We start from the raw sequence: 14,448 nt of genomic DNA, 5'->3' as shown, positions 1-14,448 counted from the left end.
GGACCCGGCCCGTTGACACCCCTAGGTGACCCCCTGGGAAATCCTCGTGTTGCACCCCTCCCTTTTTTGTTTCGAAATCCAAATTTCCCCTTCGTTCTTTATGCTGTAGTAATTTAGCTCCGTCGGAACGATTGCTTTATATTTTGCTTCTCATCGAAGCATGAAGGCGGATCTGAAGGCGCGAGACAAGTCAGGAACGGTACCGCTGGATCGAAGCCCGGATCGTCGGTCAAAGTTGTCGGCGCAAATGTATAAGCGCAAGCGTGAAGGATCAATTTCAGGATAATTGAGAGTTGCGCGACGAGGGAAAAAAAAATGGTGCAAATCAACAAGAAAAAAATGTAAAAGTAAATAAATAAAAGGATGAGGAGAAATTCTTGAATTGACGCTTAAAATGAATTCGGGTCCAGAAAAGCCACACTGCTTCACAGGACGGGGCAGTTTAAAAGAATAAAGCGAAAGAAACATGTCGGGTGCGATCATACCAGCACTAATGCACCGGATCCCATCAGAACTCCGAAGTTAAGCGTGCTTGGGCGAGAGTAGTACTAGGATGGGTGACCCCCTGGGAAGTCCTCGTGTTGCACCCCTCCCTTTTTTGTTTCGAAATTCAAATTTCCCCTTCGTTCTTTATGCTGTAGTCATTTAGCTCCGTCGGAACGATTGCTTTATATTTTGCTTCTCATCGAAGCATGAAGGCGGATCTGAAGGCGCGAGACAAGTCAGGAACGGTACGGCTGGATCGAAGCCCGGATCGTCGGTCAAAGTTTTCGGCGCAAATGTATAAGCGCAAGCGTGAAGGATCAATTTCAGGATAATTGAGAGTTGCGCGACGAGGGAAAAAAAATGGTGCAAATCAACAAGAAAAAAATGTAAAAGTAAATAAATAAGAGGATGAGAGGAAATTCATGAATTGACGCTTAGAATGAATTCGGGTCCAGAAAAGCCAAACTGCTTCACAGGACGTGACAGTTTAAAAGAATAAAGCGAAAGGAACATGGCGGGTGCGATCATACCAGCACTAATGCACCGGATCCCATCAGAACTTCGAAGTTAAGCGTGCTTGGGCGACAGTAGTACTAGGATGGGTGACCCTAGGCCGGTCAACGGGTCGGGTCTACACCCGGATCCGGATCGGATCCCTGAAATTTTTGCGGGTATGGGTAGGGATTTAATTCCGTTATCCGGATCCGGATCCGTTTTTTCAAACAAAAAAACGGGTCGGATACGGAATATAGTATTCCGACCCGTATTAGACCCGGATCCGGATATAAATGATTTAATAATTTATAAAAAATATATATTATCAATATAATTTGATTAGGATGATGTATTTGAGTAAAATCAATTTGATTTATTTTCTTATTTGGTTTTTTCTTTGCATTAGCTAGAAATTTGTTTACAAATATATCTTTTTCTCTTTTTTGTTAGAAATTATAAATTTTGGCAAATTTGTTCGGGTAGACCCGACCCGGATCCGAGACTCGGCGGGTCCGGATCCGGAACACCGAATAAAAGACCCATCGGGTAAACGGGTCGGATCCGGGTCCGGGTCCGGAATAATGAATTCCGGCCCGGACCCGGCCCGTTGACACCCCTAGGTGACCCCCTGGGAAATCCTCGTGTTGCACCCCTCCCTTTTTTGTTTCGAAATCCAAATTTCCCCTTCGTTCTTTATGCTGTAGTAATTTAGCTCCGTCGGAACGATTGCTTTATATTTTGCTTCTCATCGAAGCATGAAGGCGGATCTGAAGGCGCGAGACAAGTCAGGAACGGTACGGCTGGATCGAAGCCCGGATCGTCGGTCAAAGTTGTCGGCGCAAATGTATAAGCGCAAGCGTGAAGGATCAATTTCAGGATAATTGAGAGTTGCGCGACGAGGGAAAAAAAATGGTGCAAATCAACAAGAAAAAAATGTAAAAGTAAATAAATAAAAGGATGAGAGGAAATTCATGAATTGACGCTTAGAATGAATTCGGGTCCAGAAAAGCCAAACTGCTTCACAGGACGTGGCAGTTTAAAAGAATAAAGCGAAAGGAACATGGCGGGTGCGATCATACCAGCACTAATGCACCGGATCCCATCAGAACTCCGAAGTTAAGCGTGCTTGGGCGACAGTAGTACTAGGATGGGTGACCCTAGGCCGGTCAACGGGTCGGGTCTACACCCGGATCCGGATCGGATCCCTGGAATTTTTGCGGGTATGGGTAGGGATTTAATTCCGTTATCCGGATCCGATCCGTTTTTTCAAACAAAAAAACGGGTCGGATACGGAATATAGTATTCCGACCCGTATTAGACCCGGATCCGGATATAAATGATTTAATAATTTATAAAAAATATATATTATCAATATAATTTGATTAGGATGATGTATTTGAGTAAAATCAATTTGATTTATTTTCTTATTTGGTTTTTTCTTTGCATTAGCTAGAAATTTGTTTACAAATATATCTTTTTCTCTTTTTTGTTAGAAATTATAAATTTTGGCAAATTTGTTCGGGTAGACCCGACCCGGATCCGAGACTCGCCGGGTCCGGATCCGGAACACCGAATAAAAGACCCGTCGGGTAAACGGGTCGGATCCGGGTCCGGGTCCGGAATAATGAATTCCGGCCCGGACCCGGCCCGTTGACACCCCTAGGTGACCCCCTGGGAAATCCTCGTGTTGCACCCCTCCCTTTTTTGTTTCGAAATCCAAATTTCCCCTTCGTTCTTTATGCTGTAGTAATTTAGCTCCGTCGGAACGATTGCTTTATATTTTGCTTCTCATCGAAGCATGAAGGCGGATCTGAAGGCGCGAGACAAGTCAGGAACGGTACCGCTGGATCGAAGCCCGGATCGTCGGTCAAAGTTGTCGGCGCAAATGTATAAGCGCAAGCGTGAAGGATCAATTTCAGGATAATTGAGAGTTGCGCGACGAGGGAAAAAAAAATGGTGCAAATCAACAAGAAAAAAATGTAAAAGTAAATAAATAAAAGGATGAGGAGAAATTCTTGAATTGACGCTTAAAATGAATTCGGGTCCAGAAAAGCCACACTGCTTCACAGGACGGGGCAGTTTAAAAGAATAAAGCGAAAGAAACATGTCGGGTGCGATCATACCAGCACTAATGCACCGGATCCCATCAGAACTCCGAAGTTAAGCGTGCTTGGGCGAGAGTAGTACTAGGATGGGTGACCCCCTGGGAAGTCCTCGTGTTGCACCCCTCCCTTTTTTGTTTCGAAATTCAAATTTCCCCTTCGTTCTTTATGCTGTAGTCATTTAGCTCCGTCGGAACGATTGCTTTATATTTTGCTTCTCATCGAAGCATGAAGGCGGATCTGAAGGCGCGAGACAAGTCAGGAACGGTACGGCTGGATCGAAGCCCGGATCGTCGGTCAAAGTTTTCGGCGCAAATGTATAAGCGCAAGCGTGAAGGATCAATTTCAGGATAATTGAGAGTTGCGCGACGAGGGAAAAAAAATGGTGCAAATCAACAAGAAAAAAATGTAAAAGTAAATAAATAAGAGGATGAGAGGAAATTCATGAATTGACGCTTAGAATGAATTCGGGTCCAGAAAAGCCAAACTGCTTCACAGGACGTGACAGTTTAAAAGAATAAAGCGAAAGGAACATGGCGGGTGCGATCATACCAGCACTAATGCACCGGATCCCATCAGAACTTCGAAGTTAAGCGTGCTTGGGCGACAGTAGTACTAGGATGGGTGACCCTAGGCCGGTCAACGGGTCGGGTCTACACCCGGATCCGGATCGGATCCCTGAAATTTTTGCGGGTATGGGTAGGGATTTAATTCCGTTATCCGGATCCGGATCCGTTTTTTCAAACAAAAAAACGGGTCGGATACGGAATATAGTATTCCGACCCGTATTAGACCCGGATCCGGATATAAATGATTTAATAATTTATAAAAAATATATATTATCAATATAATTTGATTAGGATGATGTATTTGAGTAAAATCAATTTGATTTATTTTCTTATTTGGTTTTTTCTTTGCATTAGCTAGAAATTTGTTTACAAATATATCTTTTTCTCTTTTTTGTTAGAAATTATAAATTTTGGCAAATTTGTTCGGGTAGACCCGACCCGGATCCGAGACTCGGCGGGTCCGGATCCGGAACACCGAATAAAAGACCCATCGGGTAAACGGGTCGGATCCGGGTCCGGGTCCGGAATAATGAATTCCGGCCCGGACCCGGCCCGTTGACACCCCTAGGTGACCCCCTGGGAAATCCTCGTGTTGCACCCCTCCCTTTTTTGTTTCGAAATCCAAATTTCCCCTTCGTTCTTTATGCTGTAGTAATTTAGCTCCGTCGGAACGATTGCTTTATATTTTGCTTCTCATCGAAGCATGAAGGCGGATCTGAAGGCGCGAGACAAGTCAGGAACGGTACGGCTGGATCGAAGCCCGGATCGTCGATCAAAGTTGTCGGCGCAAATGTATAAGCGCAAGCGTGAAGGATCAATTTCAGGATAATTGAGAGTTGCGCGACGAGGGAAAAAAAAATGGTGCAAATCAACAAGAAAAAAATGTAAAAGTAAATAAATAAAAGGATGAGGGGAAATTCTTGAATTGACGCTTAAAATGAATTCGGGTCCAGAAAAGCCACACTGCTTCACAGGACGGGGCAGTTTAAAAGAATAAAGCGAAAGGAACATGGCGGGTGCGATCATACCAGCACTAATGCACCGGATCCCATCAGAACTCCGAAGTTAAGCGTGCTTGGGCGAGAGTAGTACTAGGATGGGTGACCCCCTGGGAAGTCCTCGTGTTGCACCCCTCCCTTTTTTGTTTCGAAATCCAAATTTCCCCTTCGTTCTTTATGCTGTAGTAATTTAGCTCCGTCGGAACGATTGCTTTATATTTTGCTTCTCATCGAAGCATGAAGGCGGATCTGAAGGCGCGAGACAAGTCAGGAACGGTACGGCTGGATCGAAGCCCGGATCGTCGGTCAAAGTTGTCGGCGCAAATGTATAAGCGCAAGCGTGAAGGATCAATTTCAGGATAATTGAGAGTTGTGCGACGAGTGAAAAAAAAGGTGCAAAGCAACAAGAAAAAAATATAAAAGTAAATAAATAAAAGGATGAGAGGAAATTCATGAATTGACGCTTAGAATGAATTCGGGTCCAGAAAAGCCAAACTGCTTCACAGGACGTGGCAGTTTAAAAGAATAAAGCGAAAGGAACATGGCGGGTGCGATCATACCAGCACTAATGCACCGGATCCCATCAGAACTCCGAAGTTAAGCGTGCTTGGGCGACAGTAGTACTAGGATGGGTGACCCTAGGCCTGTCAACGGGTCGGGTCTAGACCCGGATCCGGATCGGATCCCTGAAATTTTTGCGGGTATGGGTAGGGATTTAATTCCGTTATCCGTATCCGGATCCGTTTTTTCAAACAAAAAAACGGGTCGGATACGGAATATAGTATTCCGACCCGTATTAGACCCGGATCCGGATATAAATGATTTAATAATTTATAAAAAATATATATTATCAATATAATTTGATTAGGATGATGTATTTGAGTAAAATCAATTTGATTTATTTTCTTATTTGGTTTTTTCTTTGCATTAGCTAGAAATTTGTTTACAAATATATCTTTTTCTCTTTTTTGTTAGAAATTATAAATTTTGGCAAATTTGTTCGGGTAGACCCGACCCGGATCCGAGACTCGCCGGGTCCGGATCCGGAACACAGAATAAAAGACCGTCGGGTAAACGGGTCGGATCCGGGTCCGGGTCCGGAATAATGAATTCCGGCCCGGACCCGGCCCGTTGACACCCCTAGGTGACCCCCTGGGAAATCCTCGTGTTGCACCCCTCCCTTTTTTGTTTCGAAATCCAAATTTCCCCTTCGTTCTTTATGCTGTAGTAATTTAGCTCCGTCGGAACGATTGCTTTATATTTTGCTTCTCATCGAAGCATGAAGGCGGATCTGAAGGCGCGAGACAAGTCAGGAACGGTACGGCTGGATCGAAGCCCGGATCGTCGGTCAAAGTTGTCGGCGCAAATGTATAAGCGCAAGCGTGAAGGATCAATTTCAGGATAATTGAGAGTTGCGCGACGAGGGAAAAAAAAATGGTGCAAATCAACAAGAAAAAAATGTAAAAGTAAATAAATAAAAGGATGAAGGGAAATTCTTGAATTGACGCTTAAAATGAATTCGGGTCCAGAAAAGCCACACTGCTTCACAGGACGGGGCAGTTTAAAAGAATAAAGCGAAAGGAACATGGCGGGTGCGATCATACCAGCACTAATGCACCGGATCCCATCAGAACTCCGAAGTTAAGCATGCTTGGGCGAGAGTAGTACTAGGATGGGTGACCCCTTGGGAAGTTCTCGTGTTGCACCCCTCCCTTTTTTGTTTCGAAATCCAAATTTCCCCTTCGTTCTTTATGCTGTAGTAATTTAGCTCCGTCGGGACGATTGCTTTATATTTTGCTTCTTATCGAAGCATGAAGGCGGATCTGAAGGCGCGAGACAAGTCAGGAACGGTACGGCTGGATCGAAGCCCGGATCGTCGGTCAAAGTTGTCGGCGCAAATGTATAAGCGCAAGCGTGAAGGATCAATTTCAGGATAATTGAGAGTTGTGCGACGAGTGAAAAAAAAGGTGCAAAGCAACAAGAAAAAAATATAAAAGTAAATAAATAAAAGGATGAGAGGAAATTCATGAATTGACGCTTAGAATGAATTCGGGTCCAGAAAAGCCAAACTGCTTCACAGGACGTGGCAGTTTAAAAGAATAAAGCGAAAGGAACATGGCGGGTGCGATCATACCAGCACTAATGCACCGGATCCCATCAGAACTCCGAAGTTAAGCGTGCTTGGGCGACAGTAGTACTAGGATGGGTGACCCTAGGCCTGTCAACGGGTCGGGTCTAGACCCGGATCCGGATCGGATCCCTGAAATTTTTGCGGGTATGGGTAGGGATTTAATTCCGTTATCCGGATCCGGATCCGTTTTTTCAAACAAAAAAACGGGTCGGATACGGAATATAGTATTCCGACCCGTATTAGACCCGGATCCGGATATAAATGATTTAATAATTTATAAAAAATATATATTATCAATATAATTTGATTAGGATGATGTATTTGAGTAAAATCAATTTGATTTATTTTCTTATTTGGTTTTTTCTTTGCATTAGCTAGAAATTTGTTTACAAATATATCTTTTTCTCTTTTTTGTTAGAAATTATAAATTTTGGCAAATTTGTTCGGGTAGACCCGACCCGGATCCGAGACTCGCCGGGTCCGGATCCGGAACACCGAATAAAAGACCCGTCGGGTAAACGGGTCGGATCCGGGTCCGGGTCCGGAATAATGAATTCCGGCCCGGACCCGGCCCGTTGACACCCCTAGGTGACCCCCTGGGAAATCCTCGTGTTGCACCCCTCCCTTTTTTGTTTCGAAATCCAAATTTCCCCTTCGTTCTTTATGCTGTAGTAATTTAGCTCCGTCGGAACGATTGCTTTATATTTTGCTTCTCATCGAAGCATGAAGGCGGATCTGAAGGCGCGAGACAAGTCAGGAACGGTACCGCTGGATCGAAGCCCGGATCGTCGGTCAAAGTTGTCGGCGCAAATGTATAAGCGCAAGCGTGAAGGATCAATTTCAGGATAATTGAGAGTTGCGCGACGAGGGAAAAAAAAATGGTGCAAATCAACAAGAAAAAAATGTAAAAGTAAATAAATAAAAGGATGAGGAGAAATTCTTGAATTGACGCTTAAAATGAATTCGGGTCCAGAAAAGCCACACTGCTTCACAGGACGGGGCAGTTTAAAAGAATAAAGCGAAAGAAACATGTCGGGTGCGATCATACCAGCACTAATGCACCGGATCCCATCAGAACTCCGAAGTTAAGCGTGCTTGGGCGAGAGTAGTACTAGGATGGGTGACCCCCTGGGAAGTCCTCGTGTTGCACCCCTCCCTTTTTTGTTTCGAAATTCAAATTTCCCCTTCGTTCTTTATGCTGTAGTCATTTAGCTCCGTCGGAACGATTGCTTTATATTTTGCTTCTCATCGAAGCATGAAGGCGGATCTGAAGGCGCGAGACAAGTCAGGAACGGTACGGCTGGATCGAAGCCCGGATCGTCGGTCAAAGTTTTCGGCGCAAATGTATAAGCGCAAGCGTGAAGGATCAATTTCAGGATAATTGAGAGTTGCGCGACGAGGGAAAAAAAATGGTGCAAATCAACAAGAAAAAAATGTAAAAGTAAATAAATAAGAGGATGAGAGGAAATTCATGAATTGACGCTTAGAATGAATTCGGGTCCAGAAAAGCCAAACTGCTTCACAGGACGTGACAGTTTAAAAGAATAAAGCGAAAGGAACATGGCGGGTGCGATCATACCAGCACTAATGCACCGGATCCCATCAGAACTTCGAAGTTAAGCGTGCTTGGGCGACAGTAGTACTAGGATGGGTGACCCTAGGCCGGTCAACGGGTCGGGTCTACACCCGGATCCGGATCGGATCCCTGAAATTTTTGCGGGTATGGGTAGGGATTTAATTCCGTTATCCGGATCCGGATCCGTTTTTTCAAACAAAAAAACGGGTCGGATACGGAATATAGTATTCCGACCCGTATTAGACCCGGATCCGGATATAAATGATTTAATAATTTATAAAAAATATATATTATCAATATAATTTGATTAGGATGATGTATTTGAGTAAAATCAATTTGATTTATTTTCTTATTTGGTTTTTTCTTTGCATTAGCTAGAAATTTGTTTACAAATATATCTTTTTCTCTTTTTTGTTAGAAATTATAAATTTTGGCAAATTTGTTCGGGTAGACCCGACCCGGATCCGAGACTCGGCGGGTCCGGATCCGGAACACCGAATAAAAGACCCATCGGGTAAACGGGTCGGATCCGGGTCCGGGTCCGGAATAATGAATTCCGGCCCGGACCCGGCCCGTTGACACCCCTAGGTGACCCCCTGGGAAATCCTCGTGTTGCACCCCTCCCTTTTTTGTTTCGAAATCCAAATTTCCCCTTCGTTCTTTATGCTGTAGTAATTTAGCTCCGTCGGAACGATTGCTTTATATTTTGCTTCTCATCGAAGCATGAAGGCGGATCTGAAGGCGCGAGACAAGTCAGGAACGGTACGGCTGGATCGAAGCCCGGATCGTCGGTCAAAGTTGTCGGCGCAAATGTATAAGCGCAAGCGTGAAGGATCAATTTCAGGATAATTGAGAGTTGCGCGACGAGGGAAAAAAAATGGTGCAAATCAACAAGAAAAAAATGTAAAAGTAAATAAATAAAAGGATGAGAGGAAATTCATGAATTGACGCTTAGAATGAATTCGGGTCCAGAAAAGCCAAACTGCTTCACAGGACGTGGCAGTTTAAAAGAATAAAGCGAAAGGAACATGGCGGGTGCGATCATACCAGCACTAATGCACCGGATCCCATCAGAACTCCGAAGTTAAGCGTGCTTGGGCGACAGTAGTACTAGGATGGGTGACCCTAGGCCGGTCAACGGGTCGGGTCTACACCCGGATCCGGATCGGATCCCTGGAATTTTTGCGGGTATGGGTAGGGATTTAATTCCGTTATCCGGATCCGATCCGTTTTTTCAAACAAAAAAACGGGTCGGATACGGAATATAGTATTCCGACCCGTATTAGACCCGGATCCGGATATAAATGATTTAATAATTTATAAAAAATATATATTATCAATATAATTTGATTAGGATGATGTATTTGAGTAAAATCAATTTGATTTATTTTCTTATTTGGTTTTTTCTTTGCATTAGCTAGAAATTTGTTTACAAATATATCTTTTTCTCTTTTTTGTTAGAAATTATAAATTTTGGCAAATTTGTTCGGGTAGACCCGACCCGGATCCGAGACTCGCCGGGTCCGGATCCGGAACACCGAATAAAAGACCCGTCGGGTAAACGGGTCGGATCCGGGTCCGGGTCCGGAATAATGAATTCCGGCCCGGACCCGGCCCGTTGACACCCCTAGGTGACCCCCTGGGAAATCCTCGTGTTGCACCCCTCCCTTTTTTGTTTCGAAATCCAAATTTCCCCTTCGTTCTTTATGCTGTAGTAATTTAGCTCCGTCGGAACGATTGCTTTATATTTTGCTTCTCATCGAAGCATGAAGGCGGATCTGAAGGCGCGAGACAAGTCAGGAACGGTACCGCTGGATCGAAGCCCGGATCGTCGGTCAAAGTTGTCGGCGCAAATGTATAAGCGCAAGCGTGAAGGATCAATTTCAGGATAATTGAGAGTTGCGCGACGAGGGAAAAAAAAATGGTGCAAATCAACAAGAAAAAAATGTAAAAGTAAATAAATAAAAGGATGAGGAGAAATTCTTGAATTGACGCTTAAAATGAATTCGGGTCCAGAAAAGCCACACTGCTTCACAGGACGGGGCAGTTTAAAAGAATAAAGCGAAAGAAACATGTCGGGTGCGATCATACCAGCACTAATGCACCGGATCCCATCAGAACTCCGAAGTTAAGCGTGCTTGGGCGAGAGTAGTACTAGGATGGGTGACCCCCTGGGAAGTCCTCGTGTTGCACCCCTCCCTTTTTTGTTTCGAAATTCAAATTTCCCCTTCGTTCTTTATGCTGTAGTCATTTAGCTCCGTCGGAACGATTGCTTTATATTTTGCTTCTCATCGAAGCATGAAGGCGGATCTGAAGGCGCGAGACAAGTCAGGAACGGTACGGCTGGATCGAAGCCCGGATCGTCGGTCAAAGTTTTCGGCGCAAATGTATAAGCGCAAGCGTGAAGGATCAATTTCAGGATAATTGAGAGTTGCGCGACGAGGGAAAAAAAATGGTGCAAATCAACAAGAAAAAAATGTAAAAGTAAATAAATAAGAGGATGAGAGGAAATTCATGAATTGACGCTTAGAATGAATTCGGGTCCAGAAAAGCCAAACTGCTTCACAGGACGTGACAGTTTAAAAGAATAAAGCGAAAGGAACATGGCGGGTGCGATCATACCAGCACTAATGCACCGGATCCCATCAGAACTTCGAAGTTAAGCGTGCTTGGGCGACAGTAGTACTAGGATGGGTGACCCTAGGCCGGTCAACGGGTCGGGTCTACACCCGGATCCGGATCGGATCCCTGAAATTTTTGCGGGTATGGGTAGGGATTTAATTCCGTTATCCGGATCCGGATCCGTTTTTTCAAACAAAAAAACGGGTCGGATACGGAATATAGTATTCCGACCCGTATTAGACCCGGATCCGGATATAAATGATTTAATAATTTATAAAAAATATATATTATCAATATAATTTGATTAGGATGATGTATTTGAGTAAAATCAATTTGATTTATTTTCTTATTTGGTTTTTTCTTTGCATTAGCTAGAAATTTGTTTACAAATATATCTTTTTCTCTTTTTTGTTAGAAATTATAAATTTTGGCAAATTTGTTCGGGTAGACCCGACCCGGATCCGAGACTCGGCGGGTCCGGATCCGGAACACCGAATAAAAGACCCATCGGGTAAACGGGTCGGATCCGGGTCCGGGTCCGGAATAATGAATTCCGGCCCGGACCCGGCCCGTTGACACCCCTAGGTGACCCCCTGGGAAATCCTCGTGTTGCACCCCTCCCTTTTTTGTTTCGAAATCCAAATTTCCCCTTCGTTCTTTATGCTGTAGTAATTTAGCTCCGTCGGAACGATTGCTTTATATTTTGCTTCTCATCGAAGCATGAAGGCGGATCTGAAGGCGCGAGACAAGTCAGGAACGGTACGGCTGGATCGAAGCCCGGATCGTCGATCAAAGTTGTCGGCGCAAATGTATAAGCGCAAGCGTGAAGGATCAATTTCAGGATAATTGAGAGTTGCGCGACGAGGGAAAAAAAAATGGTGCAAATCAACAAGAAAAAAATGTAAAAGTAAATAAATAAAAGGATGAGGGGAAATTCTTGAATTGACGCTTAAAATGAATTCGGGTCCAGAAAAGCCACACTGCTTCACAGGACGGGGCAGTTTAAAAGAATAAAGCGAAAGGAACATGGCGGGTGCGATCATACCAGCACTAATGCACCGGATCCCATCAGAACTCCGAAGTTAAGCGTGCTTGGGCGAGAGTAGTACTAGGATGGGTGACCCCCTGGGAAGTCCTCGTGTTGCACCCCTCCCTTTTTTGTTTCGAAATCCAAATTTCCCCTTCGTTCTTTATGCTGTAGTAATTTAGCTCCGTCGGAACGATTGCTTTATATTTTGCTTCTCATCGAAGCATGAAGGCGGATCTGAAGGCGCGAGACAAGTCAGGAACGGTACGGCTGGATCGAAGCCCGGATCGTCGGTCAAAGTTGTCGGCGCAAATGTATAAGCGCAAGCGTGAAGGATCAATTTCAGGATAATTGAGAGTTGTGCGACGAGTGAAAAAAAAGGTGCAAAGCAACAAGAAAAAAATATAAAAGTAAATAAATAAAAGGATGAGAGGAAATTCATGAATTGACGCTTAGAATGAATTCGGGTCCAGAAAAGCCAAACTGCTTCACAGGACGTGGCAGTTTAAAAGAATAAAGCGAAAGGAACATGGCGGGTGCGATCATACCAGCACTAATGCACCGGATCCCATCAGAACTCCGAAGTTAAGCGTGCTTGGGCGACAGTAGTACTAGGATGGGTGACCCTAGGCCTGTCAACGGGTCGGGTCTAGACCCGGATCCGGATCGGATCCCTGAAATTTTTGCGGGTATGGGTAGGGATTTAATTCCGTTATCCGTATCCGGATCCGTTTTTTCAAACAAAAAAACGGGTCGGATACGGAATATAGTATTCCGACCCGTATTAGACCCGGATCCGGATATAAATGATTTAATAATTTATAAAAAATATATATTATCAATATAATTTGATTAGGATGATGTATTTGAGTAAAATCAATTTGATTTATTTTCTTATTTGGTTTTTTCTTTGCATTAGCTAGAAATTTGTTTACAAATATATCTTTTTCTCTTTTTTGTTAGAAATTATAAATTTTGGCAAATTTGTTCGGGTAGACCCGACCCGGATCCGAGACTCGCCGGGTCCGGATCCGGAACACAGAATAAAAGACCGTCGGGTAAACGGGTCGGATCCGGGTCCGGGTCCGGAATAATGAATTCCGGCCCGGACCCGGCCCGTTGACACCCCTAGGTGACCCCCTGGGAAATCCTCGTGTTGCACCCCTCCCTTTTTTGTTTCGAAATCCAAATTTCCCCTTCGTTCTTTATGCTGTAGTAATTTAGCTCCGTCGGAACGATTGCTTTATATTTTGCTTCTCATCGAAGCATGAAGGCGGATCTGAAGGCGCGAGACAAGTCAGGAACGGTACGGCTGGATCGAAGCCCGGATCGTCGGTCAAAGTTGTCGGCGCAAATGTATAAGCGCAAGCGTGAAGGATCAATTTCAGGATAATTGAGAGTTGCGCGACGAGGGAAAAAAAAATGGTGCAAATCAACAAGAAAAAAATGTAAAAGTAAATAAATAAAAGGATGAAGGGAAATTCTTGAATTGACGCTTAAAATGAATTCGGGTCCAGAAAAGCCACACTGCTTCACAGGACGGGGCAGTTTAAAAGAATAAAGCGAAAGGAACATGGCGGGTGCGATCATACCAGCACTAATGCACCGGATCCCATCAGAACTCCGAAGTTAAGCATGCTTGGGCGAGAGTAGTACTAGGATGGGTGACCCCTTGGGAAGTTCTCGTGTTGCACCCCTCCCTTTTTTGTTTCGAAATCCAAATTTCCCCTTCGTTCTTTATGCTGTAGTAATTTAGCTCCGTCGGGACGATTGCTTTATATTTTGCTTCTTATCGAAGCATGAAGGCGGATCTGAAGGCGCGAGACAAGTCAGGAACGGTACGGCTGGATCGAAGCCCGGATCGTCGGTCAAAGTTGTCGGCGCAAATGTATAAGCGCAAGCGTGAAGGATCAATTTCAGGATAATTGAGAGTTGTGCGACGAGTGAAAAAAAAGGTGCAAAGCAACAAGAAAAAAATATAAAAGTAAATAAATAAAAGGATGAGAGGAAATTCATGAATTGACGCTTAGAATGAATTCGGGTCCAGAAAAGCCAAACTGCTTCACAGGACGTGGCAGTTTAAAAGAATAAAGCGAAAGGAACATGGCGGGTGCGATCATACCAGCACTAATGCACCGGATCCCATCAGAACTCCGAAGTTAAGCGTGCTTGGGCGACAGTAGTACTAGGATGGGTGACCCTAGGCCTGTCAACGGGTCGGGTCTAGACCCGGATCCGGATCGGATCCCTGAAATTTTTGCGGGTATGGGTAGGGATTTAATTCCGTTATCCGGATCCGGATCCGTTTTTTCAAACAAAAAAACGGGTCGGATACGGAATATAGTATTCCGACCCGTATTAGACCCGGATCCGGATATAAATGATTTAATAATTTATAAAAAATATATATTATCAATATAATTTGATTAGGATGATGTATTT

The 14,448-nt window shown here is 44.2% G+C and overlaps 8 non-coding genes and 10 pseudogenes across 8 annotated transcripts; all 18 read left to right on the top strand.

Annotated features, from left to right (window-relative positions):
• The first annotated feature begins 471 nt into the window (after window positions 1-471).
• On the top strand, window positions 472-590 carry LOC140017132 (5S ribosomal RNA). Its single transcript, XR_011823446.1, has one exon. It is a non-coding gene; the product is annotated as a 5S ribosomal RNA (ribosomal RNA).
• Window positions 591-1,002: 412 nt separating this feature from the next.
• On the top strand, window positions 1,003-1,120 carry LOC140019728 (5S ribosomal RNA; annotated as a pseudogene).
• Window positions 1,121-2,046: 926 nt separating this feature from the next.
• LOC140018273 (5S ribosomal RNA) lies at window positions 2,047-2,164 on the top strand (annotated as a pseudogene).
• Window positions 2,165-3,090: 926 nt separating this feature from the next.
• On the top strand, window positions 3,091-3,209 carry LOC140017131 (5S ribosomal RNA). The gene has a single exon (XR_011823445.1). It is a non-coding gene; the product is annotated as a 5S ribosomal RNA (ribosomal RNA).
• A 412-nt stretch (window positions 3,210-3,621) lies between these two features.
• On the top strand, window positions 3,622-3,739 carry LOC140019726 (5S ribosomal RNA; annotated as a pseudogene).
• Window positions 3,740-4,666: 927 nt separating this feature from the next.
• Window positions 4,667-4,785, top strand: LOC140017130 (5S ribosomal RNA). The gene has a single exon (XR_011823444.1). It is a non-coding gene; the product is annotated as a 5S ribosomal RNA (ribosomal RNA).
• Window positions 4,786-5,196: 411 nt separating this feature from the next.
• On the top strand, window positions 5,197-5,314 carry LOC140018913 (5S ribosomal RNA; annotated as a pseudogene).
• Window positions 5,315-6,240: 926 nt separating this feature from the next.
• Window positions 6,241-6,359, top strand: LOC140017795 (5S ribosomal RNA). Its single transcript, XR_011824101.1, has one exon. It is a non-coding gene; the product is annotated as a 5S ribosomal RNA (ribosomal RNA).
• A 411-nt stretch (window positions 6,360-6,770) lies between these two features.
• On the top strand, window positions 6,771-6,888 carry LOC140018912 (5S ribosomal RNA; annotated as a pseudogene).
• A 927-nt stretch (window positions 6,889-7,815) lies between these two features.
• On the top strand, window positions 7,816-7,934 carry LOC140017129 (5S ribosomal RNA). Its single transcript, XR_011823443.1, has one exon. It is a non-coding gene; the product is annotated as a 5S ribosomal RNA (ribosomal RNA).
• Window positions 7,935-8,346: 412 nt separating this feature from the next.
• Window positions 8,347-8,464, top strand: LOC140019725 (5S ribosomal RNA; annotated as a pseudogene).
• Window positions 8,465-9,390: 926 nt separating this feature from the next.
• LOC140018272 (5S ribosomal RNA) lies at window positions 9,391-9,508 on the top strand (annotated as a pseudogene).
• A 926-nt stretch (window positions 9,509-10,434) lies between these two features.
• On the top strand, window positions 10,435-10,553 carry LOC140017128 (5S ribosomal RNA). The gene has a single exon (XR_011823442.1). It is a non-coding gene; the product is annotated as a 5S ribosomal RNA (ribosomal RNA).
• Window positions 10,554-10,965: 412 nt separating this feature from the next.
• Window positions 10,966-11,083, top strand: LOC140019724 (5S ribosomal RNA; annotated as a pseudogene).
• A 927-nt stretch (window positions 11,084-12,010) lies between these two features.
• Window positions 12,011-12,129, top strand: LOC140017126 (5S ribosomal RNA). The gene has a single exon (XR_011823440.1). It is a non-coding gene; the product is annotated as a 5S ribosomal RNA (ribosomal RNA).
• Window positions 12,130-12,540: 411 nt separating this feature from the next.
• Window positions 12,541-12,658, top strand: LOC140018911 (5S ribosomal RNA; annotated as a pseudogene).
• A 926-nt stretch (window positions 12,659-13,584) lies between these two features.
• On the top strand, window positions 13,585-13,703 carry LOC140017794 (5S ribosomal RNA). The gene has a single exon (XR_011824100.1). It is a non-coding gene; the product is annotated as a 5S ribosomal RNA (ribosomal RNA).
• Window positions 13,704-14,114: 411 nt separating this feature from the next.
• LOC140018910 (5S ribosomal RNA) lies at window positions 14,115-14,232 on the top strand (annotated as a pseudogene).
• The last annotated feature ends 216 nt before the right edge of the window (window positions 14,233-14,448 follow it).

Source organism: Coffea arabica, chromosome 11c (genome assembly GCF_036785885.1).
Source record: "Coffea arabica cultivar ET-39 chromosome 11c, Coffea Arabica ET-39 HiFi, whole genome shotgun sequence".
Lineage (NCBI taxonomy): Eukaryota > Viridiplantae > Streptophyta > Magnoliopsida > Gentianales > Rubiaceae > Coffea > Coffea arabica.
The sequence above is the reverse complement of the archived record's forward strand: the minus strand, read 5'-3'. Positions and strand labels throughout refer to the sequence as shown.